Consider the following 18,016-nt stretch of genomic DNA (forward strand, 5'->3'; position numbering starts at 1 on the left):
CTCCGCTGCTGGCTTTGCAGGGGGAGGAAGGCCGCGCGCCAGGGGGCACGGGCCACTCTGGAAGCTGGAGGGGTGAAGACACAGATGGCCCACAGGGCCTCCACGAGGCTCTTGGCCCGGCCAATAGCTTGATTTTAGGACTTCTGCCCTCCACAACCGAAAGATCAGAAACTCGTATTGTTTTAAGCCACCGTGCTTGAGGTAATTTGTTACCTCGGCCGCAGGGAACTCAGGACAGGCATGCGTTCACTCTGGAGCCCGAGTCAGGGAGGAGGGCGTGGGGGGCGGCCCCTGGGCAGTCGGGCTGGCCTCTGCCTCTCTTGGGGCACGAGCTACGCTGTACCCCAGGCCTGCTGTCTCTCCCACTAGATGCTGAGGACTCAGTATATGCAGGTTGAGGGTCAGGCCTTGGGTGGACCAGACATTCTCAGGCTGAGAACAACGAGATGAAGCAGACAGGGACCACTTTTCTCCCCAGTCCACCCCCCAAAAGTCACACATAAAAAGACCAAAAAGCTCCAGTCTTTGCTTCACGTTGCCGACTTGGAAAGGCTTCTCAGGTTCTTTAAGGTGTCCTGGGCCCAGTTCTTTTCACCCCCACCCCCAGGAAGAGACATCTCTGATTTTTTTAGCCAACAGGGCTAAAGGGAAAGTGAATTTTGCATTCAAAAGTTCACAATTGGACACGTAGCCCAGGAGGCACCTCCAGTCCCTTTATCAGCAGCAAAAATACCAAGTGGGGGCGGTGGTGTGGCCTCAGCCTGACCCCAGAGAAAGGGACCAGGGACAGAACCATGAGAAAATGCTCTGGTCTCAGAGATGACTGGAAAGGAGAGAAGAATCCAGAGCGGGTGTGTCTCTGAAGCTGAGGCAGGCAGGAGCCCTCGGGGAGCCACCAGGGGCCCTCAGGCCACACGGGCTGCTGTCAGGCTTCCATGGAGCCCGTGCAGGAGGTGACGGGGACAGTCAGCAGGAGGGGTTAGGGATGCCAGGTTTCTTGGGGTCGAGGAGACTGGAGAGGCATCCTTGGCATTTATCCCCTGCCAAACGGGGTGGCTGCAGAAACAGGCAAGAGGGGAGAATGGGTGGTGAGAGCAGAGAGGTGAGGAATGTGTCCGTTGTGGTTTTTATTTTCTATACTCTGATGCTTTGAGCTCTTAGGGCCTTGCTGCTGTGGGAGGGACTGCCCCTCCCAGGGCTAGCTGATCCCTAGAGATAGCACACACCTTGCCTGCCACCGCTCCTCCTCTGACCACCTCCTTAGCAGGCTGCCACACTCCAGGAGGCAATGTCCCCTTTCCCTAATGTCCCCAGGGCCCCGGGGCCAGACAGCTAGGCCTGCCCCTACCCCCCAGAGCCCACAGAGATTATTCAAACCAGCCAGTCCTGAGACTGTTGACCCTGCCTTTCCGTCCTGTAGAAACCACAATAAAGGCTCCTGCTCACGTCTCTGCCTTGCTCCCTCTGTCTTCTGAGCGACGCTGGTGCTTCCTCGTGTAGCCCCACATGGTGTGCGGTGCCCCCTCCTCCTGGGATCTGTGAGTAACAGACTGTCTCCTCCTGTGTTAGCCTCACCATACCTGAATAATAATAAAACCTACACTTTAAAACCCTGAGGGGCAGATCTGTCACTGGGGATGGACAGAAAGGGGAAAATGGGGTACAAAGGAGGTAGAGGGAGTGGATGTATGGGCCTCCTTGTCTGGGTGATACTGGAGAAGGGGGGGACTGCTCACTCAGCTAGAAGCCCACAGGAGCTCACATGTACTGGAGGTGACCCCCCCCCCCGCTCCAGGTCCCGTCATCTGGATTCGGCAGTCACAGGACTCCGCATCGGCTGTGGACCTGAGCCAGCACACTTTATTTTATTTTTTTAGATTTTTTAATTTATTTGACAGAGAGACACAGCGAGAGAGGGAACACAAGCAGGGGGAGTGGCAGAGGGAGAAGCAGGCTTCCCGCGGAGCAGGGAGCCCGATGCGGGGCTCGATCCCAGGACCCTGGGATCATGACCTGAGCCGAAGGCAGACGCTTAACGACTGAGCCACCCAGGCGTCCCTGAGCCAGCACACTTTAAACCCTCTGCAGGTCCCACCCCATGAGCCCCAGGAGGTAGCTGGCCTTGCCGGGAGAGTCAGGCCCTGCCCCCATGCTGACTGGCACTGGCTGGCACCAGCAGCCCAGGAGGAAGCCGACACTCGCCTCCAGATACAGCCCCGCCCCGCAGCACCCAAACACGCGCCTGGTGACCAGCCCCCACCATGACTCTGGCATCCAGTCAGCTGGGGGAGAGACCCACAGCAGCTTCGGGCCGAGCACCATGCCACCCAGCCCCCCAGCCCCTATGCCCTGCTGCTGTCAACTTGGGTACAGCCTGGGGCACCGAAAGCCTGGGCTTTCGGACTCCTCAGCTTACCTGTCCCTTCCTTTTTAACAGAGGCACCGCATAGCCCAGCGGTTAGGGGTGCCTGGCCTAGCAGCTCAGCCCTGACTCCTTGGGCACAGGACTGACCGGCCGGAGCCTCAGTTGTCACATCAGCGGATATAAAATTCCTCGGTACAGGACCTGGCATGTTGCAAGCCGACGACGGTGGTTGCATCCTTTAATACTACAGCTCCTAAGGGATCGGAGTCAAACAGGGTCAGGAGTGTAAACATACACGCATACAGCAACACAGCCTGTGAGACAGGACAGAAACTTGGATCCCCCCAGTTTCTCAGTGGATCAGTGGTTCCCAGCGGGGGTGGAGGAGCCAGGGAGTTTTGTCTGGGGACAGTTTGGGGTGTCACAACCAGGGAGCAATGCCAGTGGCATCTAGTGGGTGGAGGCCAGGGATGTTGCTCGACATCCTATGATGCCCAGCATGGCCCTCAACAACACAGAAGTATCCAGCCCCTAGTGTCAACAGTGCCAAGACTGAGAGGCCCTACCCTAGAATGTAAGCCGTGAGAGGCCAGGGGGTTTAGTTTCTATCGTTCACCATGTAGCCTCACATTCTGGAACACGGCCTGGCAGAGAACAGGCTCTCAAAGGCGTTCATGGTACTCACGCTGTCCCAGTCCAAGAGTGCCGACACCTGCTCACAGCGCCCTTGGACCCACTCCAAGGCACCGGCTGCCCGGTCACACCCTCCAAAGCCACCTGCCACGACAACCCTGTCCCCCTTGCAGGTGGGCTCGGACCACCTCCAGGATCTGGAGGCCACCATCAACCACTGGATCCACTTGGAACTCTGTGCCTCCTGCATCTGCCCGTCCACATCTTTCTATTTTGACCACGATGAACTGGCTTTGAGGAATGTTGCCACTGATTTTCCTCATCAAGCTCATGAGGAGAGGGACCGTGCTGAGAAACTGATGGCGCTGTAGGACCCACATGGTGGCCGAGTTTCCCCTCAGGATAGCAAGAAAGCAGACTGTGGTACCTGGGAGAGCAGGCTGGATACAGCGGGGCAGAAGTCACGTTTGGTGCAAAATGTGAATCAGTCACAACCAGAACTTGTACAAAGCGGCCATTGACAAAGATGGCCAAGTCATTCATGTAACTACATTGAATGAGAGGATGAAATCTATCAAAGAATTGGGCAATCACATAACCAGCTTGCACAAGATGGGACCCCAGAATCCCTGCGTGGCAGAGTATCTTTTTCACGAGGACACCCGGGGACAGTGATGACCGCTGAGCCTTTGGTGGGCTTCCCTGCAGCCACGAGGGATGTCCATGCCAGGTAGCGCACACGTGCTGCGTGTACCGTTCCCTCTTCTCTCAGTTGTGTTAGAATGTCCACTTGACTTTGTTCACCTGTACCATTCCTTCAAATAGAGTGATTTGTTACCTCCTCCCCCAAAACAAAATGAAACAAAAATTCCTTGTTCCTGAGGAATCGTGTGCACCTGTTTTGACCTGTCCGGGGGTTTCTTGGAGGAAAGATGCAACGCACTGGCCTCTCTTTTGCCCACTTTGTAACTCTCTCAAAGCAGGAAGGGACTATGCGGAGGGCATTCCTTGAGTACAGCTGAAAGGCAAATGAACAAGGTGTTGCCACACGGCGGGAAAGATTACAGTTGGGACAAACAATAGACATGGTGAAAGCCTGAGAGGAGAAGCTGGGGGAGGAGCTACTTGGGGGAGGAGCTACTCAGGGGAGGAGCTACTTGGGGAATAATGGCTTAGAGAAACCTCCCATGCCTGGGGCAGGATGCATGCTCAGAAAAGATTTTAGAAGCCCGTAAGTGTTCACCTCTGGCTGATCTTTAGGCTCACCCCAAGCAGGAAGTGAAGGCTAAGACCGAGTTGTAAGCAACCCGGCTTGGAGTTATAGGAGTGCCCCAACACAGAGTCAGTCTGCAAACACCAGGAAGTACTTGGTCTCCTCTCCTCTTTCCTTCCTTCCACGCTGCCCTCTTCCTCTTTCTCTCCTCTTTCACCTTTCTCCTCCTCCACCTACTCTTTGTCTCCTTCTTCCTTCAGGCATTTAAGAAATGTCCAGCAAATGCTGATCAGAAGCTAAAGGAACTGACGCTTCAGAGACCACACACAATAAGAAATACAGTTTTAAAAATATTCTAGAAAAGTCATTCAGACAACTGCAACCCACAGCAAACAACAACAAAGCCAGAGGGGGACAAATCTGATTCACAGACTTACCACATTGTAATATTCAAATTGCCTAATTTTCAACAACAACAAAAATGAAGCATGCCAAGCAACAAGAGTATGGCCCATTTGCAGGAAGATAAGAAACTAACAAGTGACCCCTGAGGACACACATACATTAGACTTGAAGAAGATTTTAAATCAACTGTGTTAAGTATACCTAAAAAGCTAAGGGGAACCTTAGCTTAGACAAAGAACTAGGGGAAATATGGAGAATGATGTCTCATCAGATAGAGACTATCAATAAGAAAGAGAAATTGTATGAAAGAAACAAATAGAGGTCGCCAGTGTACCATCTCCAGGCGGCCCCGGGGAACCTGTTTTTCCCGGGAGCAGCTGTGAGCAAGTGGAACCAGGTTTCATACGTGTGGCCAGCCGAACCAGCGTTACTGGCTCGCTTCAAGGAACAGGTCGGCTACAGGGAAGGGCCTACCGTGGAAACCAAGAGAATCCAGCCTCAGCTCCCAAATGAAGATGGTGATCACAGTGACAAAGAAGATGAACAGCCCCAAGTGGTGGTTTTAAAAAAGGGAGACCTGTCAGTTGAAGAAGTCATGAAAATTAAAGCAGAAATAAAGGCTGCCAAAGCAGATGAAGAACCGGCTATAGTTGATGGAAGAATCATGTATCGAAAACCAGTCAAATATTCCTCGGATGAAAAATACTCAGGTTTAACAGCAAGCTCAAAAAAGAGGAAGGCAAATGAAGATGAAATAAATGAGCAGGACTCAGTTAAAAAGAACTCACAAAAAGCAAATCAAAAACAGTTGCCTCCTTTCTTTTGACAATGAAGATGAAACTGAGTAAGTGTAAATATTTTGGACTTAGTCGTCCTTAAGAATATATGGGGTGTTTTTTAAAGTGACACTTTTTTTTTTCTATTTAAAGATAATACAAGTTCATTATAGAAAATTCAGAAAAAATTTAGTATGATAAAAATTTTGTCTATCAATACCCCTTTGACATGAGGCTAACTCTGTAGATATTAACTACTATTAACATTTTGGAACTCCCACATGTGGGGTATGTATTTTTTAAACAAAATTGAGATTATATTGCATATGTTTTCTGTCCTGCTTTTCTTTTTTTTTTTTTTTTTTTAAAGATTTTATTTTTTTGACAGAGAGAGACATAGCGAGAGCAGGAACACAAGCAGGGGGAGTGGGAGAGGGAGAAGCAGGCTTCCCGCGGAGCAGGGAGCCCGATGTGGGACTCGATTCCAGGACCCCGGGATCATGACCTGAGCCGAAGGCAGACGCTTAACGACTGAGCCACCCAGGCGCCCTGTCCTGCTTTTCACATGACATTATATTCTGAGCATTTTTGCAGATCAGTAAAATTCAAAAATTTAACATAATTGCTACAGAGGATTTTGTCATTAAACAGATCGCCTATTGCATCTTCTTCATTTGCAGAAGCCCACTTTGGAGGAAGATGATAATGTGCCTATTTAAGAATACTTCCCCAGCTCCTGCTAAAGGTAGCCATATAACAGCTCTGGCAATTTTAGAGATAAAAGTGGATCTTGTACAAGTGAGCTTCTAATAGAAGGGATCTTGATAGAAGAGAGGACTTTGTCTCCTCTCCTAATGTATAACATGGAGTCTGTAGTAAACAACACTATAAAAAAGACAGATACAAGTAGAAGTCTGCTTAATAAAGCTACCAGGTGTTTGATACAAGAAAGCAGATCTGGCAAGCACGAACCTTTGTCCTTCTCACTGCTACATCCGGGAACACATACATGAAACCTAGGAGTATTGGAGCCATTTTTTGGCCTAAGGAAGGCAGATCCTTTCTCTGGGTGGTACAGTGGAAAGATTCAAGGCACTTGGATCCTGATAGCATGCCTTGAGGAGCTGCTGCACCAGCCATGGACTGCTAACCTCTGGACTTCTTGTTACATGAAAAGAATAAACCAAAAGTTGTTGGTCAGTAGTACCAGTTGCTGACACCTGAGAATTCAATGTCTCCTGCCCTCCTTTTCCCTTAAGAGGCCCCCTTTAGTGTTGAGCTCTAGAATTTGTCAACCTTAAAAATAAAAGTCAATTATTTTACCAGCAAAACAAAACAAAACAAACAAACAAACAAAAAAAACAAATAGAAATTCTGGAGCTGGAAAGTAAGACAAGATGAAAATTTCCCTGGAGAGTTTCAACAGAAGATTTTAGTGGGCAAAAGAAAGAACCACTGAACTTGAAAATCGGTCAATTGAAATTATCCAGGAGCCAAAAGAAGAAAGAATGAAGAAAAATGAACAGGACCTGAGACACCTTTGGGACACCATCAAGTGTATAAGTGAGCATATAATGGGCATCCCAGAGGCAGAAGAGAAAAGAGAAAAACTGTTCAAAGAAACAGTGAGTGAACACTTACCAAATTTAGTAACAATCATAAATCTGTATGTGCAAGAAGCTCAGCAAATTCCAAGCAGAAAAAATCAAAGAGATCCACACCAAGACATTATAATTGAATTATTGGAAAGTAAAGACAAAGAGGGGCACCTGGGTGGCACAGTCGGTGAAGCGTCTGACTCTTAGTTTCAGCTCAGGTTGTGATCTCAGGGTCATGAGATCGGGTTCCGTGCTCAGAGCAGAGTGTGCTTGAGTTTCTCCCTCCCTCTGCCCCTTCCCCTTTTAAAATAAATAAATAAATCTTTATTTAAAAAAAGGAAAAAGACCAGAGAACCTTTAAAGCAGCAAGAGAGAAGTGACTCATTACATACAAGGGATCTCCAATGAGAATAACAGTTGATTTCTGATCAGATATCACAGAGGCCAGAAAACAGTGAAAGGCATTTAAAGTAATGGAAGGAAAAAACCTGTCAACCAAGCATTCTGTATCTGGTAAAACTATCCTTCAGAAATGAAAGAGAATCTACAATACTCCCAGATAAACAAAAGTTAAGAGACTTTGTAGCTAATAAACCTGCCCTACAAAAAAATACTAAATAGGAGTCCTTCTGACTGAAATGAATACTCAATAGCAACTCGAAGTCACAGGAAGAAATAACATTGGAAAGGTAACCACATAAGTGAATATAAAAGCGAGTATTATTGTATTATTGGTTTGCAACTCCTTTTTCCCCCTCTATGTGATTTAAGAAACAAGTGCATAAAGCAAGAATTATAAGGGTATGTTAATGGGAGTACAATGTATCAAGATGCAATTTGTGACAGTAACAATATAAAGGGGAAGGGATGCAGCTGTATAAGAGCAGAGTTTTGTATACTGTTGAAGATAAGCTGTATTAATTTGAACTGGATTGTCACAAGTTGAAGACACTAACTGTAACCCTAGGTAAATAGTAAGAAAATAACAGAACATATACAGAAAATGAAATAAGGAATCAAAGTGGTACACTATAAAAAAAATCAATGAAACACAAGAAGAAATTATAAGAACAAATTAAGGAACAAAATAGGTATAAGACACACCTTTTTTTAAAAGATTTTATCTGTTTATTTGAGAGAGAGAGTACATGAGAGGGGGAGGGTCAGAGGGAGAAGCAGACTCCCTGCTGAGCAGGGAGCCCGATGCGAGACTCGATCCTGGGACTCCAGGGTCATGACCTGAGCCAAAGGCAGTCGCTTAACCAACTGAGCCACCCAGGCACTCTAAGACACACCTTTAAAACAAATAATAAAATAGAAGTAAGTCCTTTCTTATCAGTAATTACTTTATTTTTTTTTTAAAGATTTTATTTATTTATTTGACAGAGAGAGACACAGCAAGAGAGGGAACACAAGCAGGGGTAGTGGGAGAGAAGCAGGCTTCCCGCTGAGCAGGGAGCCTGATGTGGGGCTTGATCCCAGGACCTGGGACCATGACCCAAGCCGAAGGCAGACGCTTAACAACTGTGCCACCCAGGCGCCCCTAAAAATTTTTTTTAAACTATAAACATATATGTACCAAACTACAGAGCCCCAGAAAATATGAATCAAACATTGGCAGAATTGAAGGAAGAAATAGACCCTTTTACAGTAGTAGATGGTGACTTCAATACTCCATTTTCAGCAATAGTTGTAACCAGACCTACTCGATATATTGGGAATACTCCAGCAAACAACAGCAGAACACACATTCTTCTCAAATCCAAGTAATACATCCGCCAGTATAGACTGCCAGTATGTTTTGTGGTCAGGCCACAAAACAAGTCGCAATGTGTTTTAAAAGGTCGAAATCATACAAACTATCAAACTAACCTCTCTGACCACACTGGAATGAAGCTAGAAATGAGTGACAGAAGGAAAACTAGAAAACTCTCAGGTATATGGAATTTAAACACCACTTTTTTTTTTTTTTAATTCCAGTTAACATACAGTGTTCTATTGGTTTCAGGTGTGCATTATAGTGATTGAACACTTCTATACATTACTCAGTTCTCATTGTAAGTGTGGTCTTAGTCCCCTTCATCTATTCCACCCGTCCCTTACCCCTCTCCCCTCTGGTAACCATCTCTTTGTTCTCTGTAGTTAACAGTCTGTTTCTTGCTTTGTCTCTTTTTTTCCTTTGTTCATTTATTTTGGTGCTTAAGTGCCACATATGAGTGAAATCATATGGTATTTGTCTTTCTCTGACTGACTTATTTCACTTAGCATTATATTCTCCAGCTCTATCCACATTGTTGCAAATGGCAAGGTTTCATTTTCTTTTATGGCTGAGTAATATTCCATTGCATGTGTACCACGTTGTCTTTATCCATTCATCTATTGATGGACACTTGGACCCTTTCCATGATTTAGTTATTGTAAGTAATGCTGCAGTAAACATAGGGCTGCATGTATCTTCTCAAGGTGTGTTTTTGTATTCTTTGGGTAAATACCCAGTTGTAGAATTACTGGATCAAGTGGTAATTCTATTTTTAATTTTTTGAGGATCCTCCATACTGTTTTCTACGGTGGCTGCACCAGTTTGCATTCCTATCAGCAGAGCTCAAGGGTTCCTTTTTCTCTACATCCTTGCCAACACCTGTTGTTTCTTGTGTTTTTGATTCTAGCCATTCTGACAGGTGTGAGGTGATATCTCCTTGTGGTTTTGATTTGCGTTTCCCTGATGATGAGTGATGTTGAGCATCTTTTCATGTGTCTGTTGGCCATCTGTATGCCTTAAACAATGCACTCTTAAACGCCAGTGAGCCAAAGAAGAAATCACAAGGGAAATTAAAACATATTTTGAGATGAATGAAAACAAAAACCCAACATACAGGGCGCCTGGGTGGCTCAGTCAGTTAAGCGGCTGCCTTCGGCTCCGGTCATGATCCCATGGCGCTGGGATCGAGCCCCGCATCGGGCTCCCTGCTCAGCGAAGAGCCTGCTTCTCCCTCTCCCTCTGCCTGCAGCTCTGCCTACTTGTGCTCTCGCTCTCTGTGTCAAATAAGTAAATAAAATCTTAAAAAAAAAACGAACACAACATACCAAAACCTATGAGATGCAGCAAAAACTGCTCAGAGAAGTATATGGCTATAAGTGCCTTCATTAAAAAAGAAGAAAGATCTTGGGATGCCAGGGTGGCTCAGTCAGTTAAGCATCTGCCTTCAGCTCAGGTTATGATCTCAGGGTCCTGGGATTGAGTCCCGAATTGGGCTCCTTGTTCAGCGGGGAGCCTGCTTCTCCTTCTGCCTGCCACTCCCCCTGCTTGTGCTCTCTCTCTCTGTCAAATAAATAAATAAAATCTTAAAAAAAAAAAGGAAGAAAGATCTTAATAACTTCACTTTATATCTTAAGGAACTAGACAAAGAAGAGTAAACTAACCCCAAAGCTAGGAGAAAGAAGGAAATAATAAAGATTATAGTGAAGATAAGTGGAATAGAGAATACCAAAACAACAGAGAAAGTCAACAAAACCAACAGTTGGTTTTATGATAAAATTGACAGACTACCTAGACTAAGGAAAAAAGAGGAAATAACTAAAATCAGAAATGAAAGTGGGGACAAAACTCTGGACCTCACAGAAGTAAAAGTTTGTAAGACAATACTATGAACAATTAAATGCCAACAAATTAGATAGCCTAAGTGCAATGAACAAATTCATAGAAACAAACAAGCTACCAAAACTGACTCAAGAAGAAATAGAAAATGTGATCAGTTCTATGTACTACCCTAAGGACTTGACTTTCCCCTGCTAAGCCAGTGGTTTTTCAAACTCTTTTCAGAGGCCCAAGGGTTCCCACACATCTGGGGTGAATGGGGACGGGCTTCCCCAACCCCTGGTTGAACCACAAAGCTCTATTTATTTTCATCTGTTTTCTCTTGGTGGGTGAGGGGTTCTGCACAGCATTTCTTAGAGTCAGGCCCTGTGGATTTGACCTAGCGAACCTGGTGAAGAAGAAATCTGGCCAGGTGGAGGTGTCAGGACTCAGGAGCCGAGCAAGGGCCAGTGCCAGGCTGGGTCTGCTCGGAGGGAGGACATGCATAGCTGTAGCAGCCAGAGGGAGCTGTGAGTTCTGACAAGTCCTGCCTGGCTGGCCCTGCTCCCATCATGGTGGCCCTTGGTTTCTGTTTGATTGGTTGTTCAGTGTCCCCCTGCAATTCCATATGAACTTTAGAGTCTGTTCTTCCACTTCTGCAAAAATGGTCATTGGTATTCTGATAGGGATTGCACTGAATCTATAGACTACATTGGGGAGTACTGCCATCTTAACTATGTCTTAAGGAAGGAGATGTCTTTCCATTTACTTAGGTTTTCTTTAATTTCTTTAAGCATGTTTTGCAATTTTCAGTCATAAGTCTTGTACTTCCTTAGTTAAATTTAGTCTTATGTATTTTATTCTTTTTGATGCTATTGTAAACGGAATTGTTTTTTAAATTTAAATTTAAATTGCTATTGTATAGAAATGCAACTGATTTTTTATGTTGTCGAGCTTGTATTCTGCAACTCTGCTGGCTTTATTAGCTCTAATTGTGTGTGTGTGTGTGTGTGTTCTTTAGGATTTTCTCTCTACATATGATCATGTCATTGGTGAATATAGTTTATTCCTTTCCAGTTTGATTGCCTTTTTTATTTCCTTTTCTTGCCTAATTGTTCCAACTCCAGCATTGAGCACAATGTTGAATGGAAGTGATGAAAGTGGGCATCTTTTTCTTGTTTCTGATCTTAGGGGGACAGCTTTCAGTCTCTCAACCGCTGAGTATAATGTTCACGGCAGGTCTTTCATAAATGCCCTTTATCATTTGAGGTTGAGGAAGTTTCTTTCCATTCCTAGTTTATTGAGTACTTTTATCATGAAAAGGTGTTGGGTTCTTTCAATTGCTTTTCCCTGTATCAGTTGAAATGATTGTGTAGTTTTTCCTTCATTTTATTAATGTGCTATATTAAATTGATTTTCAAATGTCGAACTATCCTTGCATTCCCAAGATAAAGCTACTTGCTCATCATTCGTGATCCTTTTATTTTTTTAAATTTTTAAAAAAGATTTTATTTATTTTTTTGACAGAGAGAGATGAAGCGAGGGAAGGAACACAAGCAGGGGAGTGGGAGAGGGAGAAGCAGGCTTCCCGTGGAGCAGGGAGCCCAGTGTGGGGCTCGATCCCAGGACCCTGGGATCATGACCTGAGCCGAAGGCAGACGCTTAACGACTGAGCCACCCAGGCGCCCCTCTTGATCCTTTTAATATGCTCCTGGATTTAGTTTGCCACTCTGGTGTTGAGGATTTTCTTTAAAAGATTTTATTTATTTATTTGAGAGAGAGAACAAGAGAGAGCGTGAGCATGAGCAGGGGGAGTTGCAGAAGGAGAGGGAGAAGCAGGCTCCCTGCTGAGCAAGGGAGCCCAACACGGGGCTCGGTCCCAGGACCCTGGGATCATGACCTGAGCCGAAGGCCGACACTTAACCGACTGAGCCACCCAGGTGCCCCTGGTGTTGAGGATTTTTTAAAAAAATTTTATTTAAACTCAATTTAATTAACATATAGTGTATTATTAGTTTCAGGGATATGTGTTGAGGATTTTTGCATCTATATTCATCAGGGACATTGGTCTGTAGTTCTCTTGCAATGTCTTTGCTTGGCTTTGGTATCAGTGTAATGCTGATGTCATAGAATAAAATAAGGTAGGATGTGTTCCTTCCTCTTCTGTTTTTTGGGAAGAGTTTGAGAAGGATTGGTGTTAATTCTTCTTTTGATGTCTGGTAGAATTCAATGGAGCCATCTGGTCCTGGATTTCTTTGTTGGGCGGTTTTTGATTGCTGATGGAATCTCCTTACCTGTAATAGCCCTTTCCAGATTTTCTGTTTCTTCCCGAGTCAGTTTGGGTAGTTTGTTTCTAGCAATTTGCTAGTTTCACTTAGATTATCTAATTAGTTGGTGTGCAATTGTTCATAATATTCTCTTCTAATCCTTTTTTAAAATTTCTGTAAGGGCAGTAGTTATGCCCTGCATTTTTAAAAAAATATTTATTTATTTAGTAATCTCTAGCCCAATGTGGGACTTGAACTCATGATGCTGAGATCAAGAGTTGCATGCTCTACCAACTGAGCCAGCGAGGTGCCCCTACCCCATTTTCATTTCTGATTTTAGTAATTTTTTTTTCTCTTTTCTAGGTCCCTGTTTTATGTCATGTCAGCATTACTCAGATGTTATTGTAAGCCCATTGTCAGAAAAATAAAACTAAAATATCTTCATGACAGTAGGGACTAAATCTGTCTTGTCACTGTGTTGTAACTACTGAATCCGGCACATAGTAGATCTCGGTAAACATTTCCTGAATTATTTCTTGCTGGTGTAGAGCACAAAAGGGACCAGAAAGGGCCTTTCTCACAGCCCTCATGGGAAGACAAGCTGTTACTCTTGAGTCTTCTCTTGCCTGGGCTGATGTCCCCGCACTGCATCTTCTGCATGACCTTGGCAGAGCTCAGACACAGGGCTGACCACAGCCCTCCCCCAGCTAATCCCTCGGCAGCTCCCCAGTGCCCTTTCAACGAAGGTCACCCTTCTTGGCTCGGTATATGAGGCCCTGAATAGACTGTCTCCTCCCACCTCATCTTCCGCTACCCACCCCATCTCCCGCCCCAGTCATCCTGCGCTTGGCAGGTCCCTCTGGCGTCCTGCTCTGTCTGACCTCTGACTAACACCTGCTTGCCCTGCAGGTCTCCATTCAGTAGCTGTTCTCTCTGGAGACCTGGTGGGGTGCCCTCTGCATTCCCGCAGCCTGCATGTGGACGTTCATCTAGAAGGTGGACTATGATCCCCCCACCGGCTGTGAGCCTCATGTGGGGAGTGGTACATCTATTATCTGCCCTCTATCTCCAGATCTCTGCATGTCACTTGGCACCTGCTTTAAAATGTAGGTTTTATTCTTTTTCAGATATGGTGAGGCCAACAGATCAGGAGATGATGGCCATTAAAAAGATAGATTGCTGGGGCCCCTGGGTGGCTCAGTCGGTTAAGTGTCTGACTCTTGATTTCGGCTCAAGTCATGATCTCAGGGTCGAGGGATAGAGCCCCTCGTCGGGCTCTGTGCTCAACGTAGAGTCTGCTTGAGATTCTCTCTCTCCCTCTCCCTTTGCCCCTCCCCCTGCTCACACCCATGCTCTCTCTCCCTCGCTCTCTCTAAATAAAATCTTAAAAAAAGAAAGTTGCTACTCAGAGATCTCAAGAGGCTGGGGCACACCATGCCACAGAGGGCCACATGGGGAAGCACCAGAGTTGGTCAGGAGGCAGGGGGAGTGAGGGGAAATGTGGGTAAGAGCCTGTTCTCTGGTTTCCGTGGGAGGGAATTGCTGAGGCAACGCCTGAGGCTCAGCCCTGGCTGGTTTGCATGATTTCAGCTCTGGGGTACAGGGGCCGTGCCTTTGCTGTCCGGCACCTGGCTCTGGGGTGATCAGGGCAGGGGACGGTGGCCCTGAGAGTGAGACCCAGAAAGGAAGGGGCTCAGGTGTGGGCTCTGGATTGGCTGGTTTGCATATGGAAGGTTCGCTCACGAGGCATTTACCATCTCTAGGAATCTGCTAACCCCGTGACAGGCAGTCCTTCCATGATCAGGGAGGTCCCGGCTATCAAAACATCATCATAAAAGAGACGTGCTTGGAGCACAGAGGATTTTTAGGGCAGTGAAACACCCTGATACCATAAAGATGGACGCGTGTCATTATACATTTGTACCAACGCTTAGAACGTACAGCACCGGGAGTGGACCCTGATGTAAACTATGGACTTTGGATGATAGCAATGTGCCGTCCCGGGCTCCAGGGCAGGCTGTTGATAACGCAGGAGACTATCCATGTGTAGGGCAAAGGGTATGTGGGAAGTCTCTGTACCTTCCCCACAGTATCACTGCGAAAATTAAATTGCTCTTTTAAAAGAAGTCTTTATAATAAAGAACAAAAATAAAAATGAATCAGTATGAAATTATGAACTGACAATTATCTGTGGCTAGAGTTGCCCTGCCCACTGAGGTAGCCACTAGCCACCACCACATGTGGCTATTTGGCACTTGAAACGTGCTGCAAATGTACAATCAAGATTTACTATGCCAAAAAAGGGGGAATGTCTCATTAGTCGTTCTTATTTGATTACATGTGGAAATGATAATATTTTTATAGATAGGGTTAAATAAAATACAGTATTAAAATTTTTTTAAAGACATGCTTTTCTTAAAAAAAAAAAAAGATTTGGGGCGCCTGGGTGGCTCAGTCGTTAAGCGTCTGCCTTCGGCTCAGGTCATGGTCCCGGGGTCCTGGGATCGAACCCGCATTGGGCTCCCTGCTCCGTGGGAAGCCTGCTTCTCCCTCTCCCACTCCCCCTGCTTGAGGTTCCTCTATTGCTGTGTCTCTCTCTGTCAAATAAATAAATAAAACCTTTAAAAAATATATTTTATTTATTTATCAGAGAGCATGAGCAGGGAAGGGTGTGGCAGAGGGAGAGGGAAAAGCGGCCTCCAAGGTGAGCAGGGATCCCGATTCGGAACTCAATCCCAGGACCCGGGGATCATGACCTGAGCTGAAGGCAGACGCTTAACCAACTGAGCCACCCAGGCGCCCCAAGACATGCTTAATACAGCCCCGAATCAGTACACGTGGAATGAAGGGCTCAGAGCTGAGCTAGGAATCCGGCCCTGCTTACTTGGGCAGACAACTTAACCTCTCCGAGCTTTAGTTGATTGCGTTTTCCCTGTAAAATGGGGATGAATATTAATCCTACAGGGTTGTTATCATCTCGGGCCACTCTCTTTGGAGGAGCCCAGCCCGTCCCCAGCGTCTTCCTGTCACACCAGGATTTGTAGCCATGATCCTAATCTCGAAGTATCTTGCTTCATATTTGCTGCTTGTCTTGTCTGCTCTACCCTGGGACCATCTGTCTCCTTCACTGCTTTCCCCTGGCACCCAGCCCAGTGCCTGGCATACAGTAGGCATTTGCTAACGGTTTGCTGAACGAACAAGATAACAAATGGCCCCCAACAGATGTTCAGTGAGGATCGGTGACACCACTGTCATCTTTCATGGCTGGGACACATCTGCTTACTCACTGCCATCACCCCGGGGCCTAGCAAAAAGCTGGTTATGGAAGAGGCGCCCAGAAAACCTGTGTGGAAGGGGTGAATGGAGCTCAGCAGCTTCACAGAGGGTCTCGTAGAGGGCCCCATGGGCCCCTCTCCTCAGAGCCCACCGCCCTTCCTCCCCACGCCACGCCTGCCTCAGCCCCAGCCTGGCAGGCCCTGCAGTAGGCCCCCTTCCTAGCTGGGGCAGTCCAGCTGGCCTGTCCCGCACACGTCCTGTGAGAGCAGGGGAAGCACCAGGACTGAGGCCGAGGCTGCATACAACCAGGGCCAGTGGCCCAAGTCCCTCTGGGTGGCCTGGCGCCCACCCAGACAGTCAGTGCAGCTACCCCATGGAACACAGAGACCACTGGTCAGCCCGGGGAGGGAAGCCCCTCAAAGCCGGCTTTCCAGGAGGCAGCAAGGTCAACCACATCAGGAACACAGTGAAAGGGGTCACACAGGGACAGTCTATAAATTAAGTCCCTGAAAGTCAGGCCAGAGGCTTGCAAGGCATCCTGGAAAAACCCCCTTCCCTCCCTTTCTCCAGTTGCCTGGTAACCACTGTGCATCTGGGCCAGAGCAGGAGGCAGCTAGGCACAACAGGAGTCCAGGCCCAGCAGACGGGTTGGTGTGCTCCTCCTGACATGCACAACGAGGCGTGGGGGGAGGGCCCCTAGCTGCTGCTTTCCGAGGCCACCTGAGCAGGGACCCGGAGGCACCAGAGGTTCAGGAGAGCTGTAGGCAGCACAGGGAAGGGGAGATCTAATATGCAGCAGCAACTGCAGGGGGACCCTCTTCAGCTGGTGGTACTTCCCCAGGGCCCCTGTGCCTTTCTGATGACTCTCAGAGCCTCCCTGACCCTCGGTCTCCTCCTCTGTAAAGTGGGCCAACACTGAACACCTGGGACTGTTCTCCAGCAGAGAAATGAGAGTGAGCCCGCCCCCAGAGGAACTCACTCCAAAGGGAGGGTTCCCCATCACAGAGCCCATCCTCCCCACCCCATTCTGCAGTGGACCATCTGTGTGCACTCACTAGCGGTTCCCTCCAGGAGCTGAGCTGGGCTCATGGAAGGAAGGCTTTTTACCCGCCCTTCCAACCTGCAGGCCCTGGGATGTGGCCAGTCCCTCAGCTTGGCTCAGCTTCAGGCTGGAGACCACCCCCCAACGGCCCCCATCGGCAGGGCTGGTGACCAGAGGCAGGAAAAGGCTTCTGTCCACCCCCCCACCCCACCCCCCAGCTGCGCTCATTTCACACATGCAGAAGAGGGTCTCCTACTGCAAGCAGTCCACCCTTACCGCCTCCAGCAGCTGTAGGAACAGAAGAGGCCTCCCCTTTCCCAGCTCAGCCTTGGCCCTGAGCCTCTGGCCCTCACACTCAGCAGCTCCGGTCCTCAGAACTCCGGGGTTCTCATTCAGGGTCTGAGCATCCCGTCCGCCTCCCTGACACCTGTGCGGGGCCCAAGATGGCGCAAATCCCTGTCTGCCCTGCGCCCAGGTGCCTCAGACACCCTCCTCCCCCTTAAGGCTGCGGGTGGGACAAACCGTGAGGGGCGGGGAGGGGAGGTGGGCTCGCTCGCGGGGGACTTCAGCCAAGTCTGGGTCACGCCTCGTCTTGGCGGCTGCCCGCGGCAGGACAGGCAGGGGCAGCGGACCGGAGCGGAGAGGCTGGCCGGGCCCGCCACGCCGCGTCCCCACGCCCCCAGCCACGCGGAGCCGCGTCCCGCCCCCTCCCCCACCCGCAGCAAGCGGTCGAGGAACTGCAGTCGCGCGCGCGGGCCCCGGGGGACGGTCACAGCCACTGCCCGGGGACCGCTAGGCGCAGGGCCCCAGGGCGGCTCAGCCGCCGGAGCGGGGCGAGGCAGGGCTCGTAGGCTCCGCCCCGGCCTA

The 18,016-nt window shown here is 48.1% G+C and overlaps 1 protein-coding gene, 1 long non-coding RNA gene and 1 pseudogene across 2 annotated transcripts in view; 2 read left to right on the top strand and 1 right to left on the bottom strand.

Annotated features, from left to right (window-relative positions):
- Nucleotides 1-18,016, top strand: part of CCL25 (C-C motif chemokine ligand 25) — a 36,027-nt gene that overhangs the window by 12,556 nt on the left and 5,455 nt on the right. The gene's annotated exons all lie outside the window — the stretch shown is intronic.
- LOC144379217 (uncharacterized) lies at nt 1,441-17,609 on the bottom strand. The gene is made up of 3 exons (XR_013441728.1): nt 17,426-17,609; nt 2,417-2,618; nt 1,441-1,580 (listed from the first exon to the last, which is right to left on the bottom strand). It is a non-coding gene; the product is annotated as an uncharacterized LOC144379217 (long non-coding RNA).
- On the top strand, nt 2,865-5,736 carry LOC118518973 (uncharacterized protein KIAA1143 pseudogene; annotated as a pseudogene).

This window comes from Halichoerus grypus, chromosome 1, assembly GCF_964656455.1.
Source record: "Halichoerus grypus chromosome 1, mHalGry1.hap1.1, whole genome shotgun sequence".
In the NCBI taxonomy this organism is placed as follows: domain Eukaryota; kingdom Metazoa; phylum Chordata; class Mammalia; order Carnivora; family Phocidae; genus Halichoerus; species Halichoerus grypus.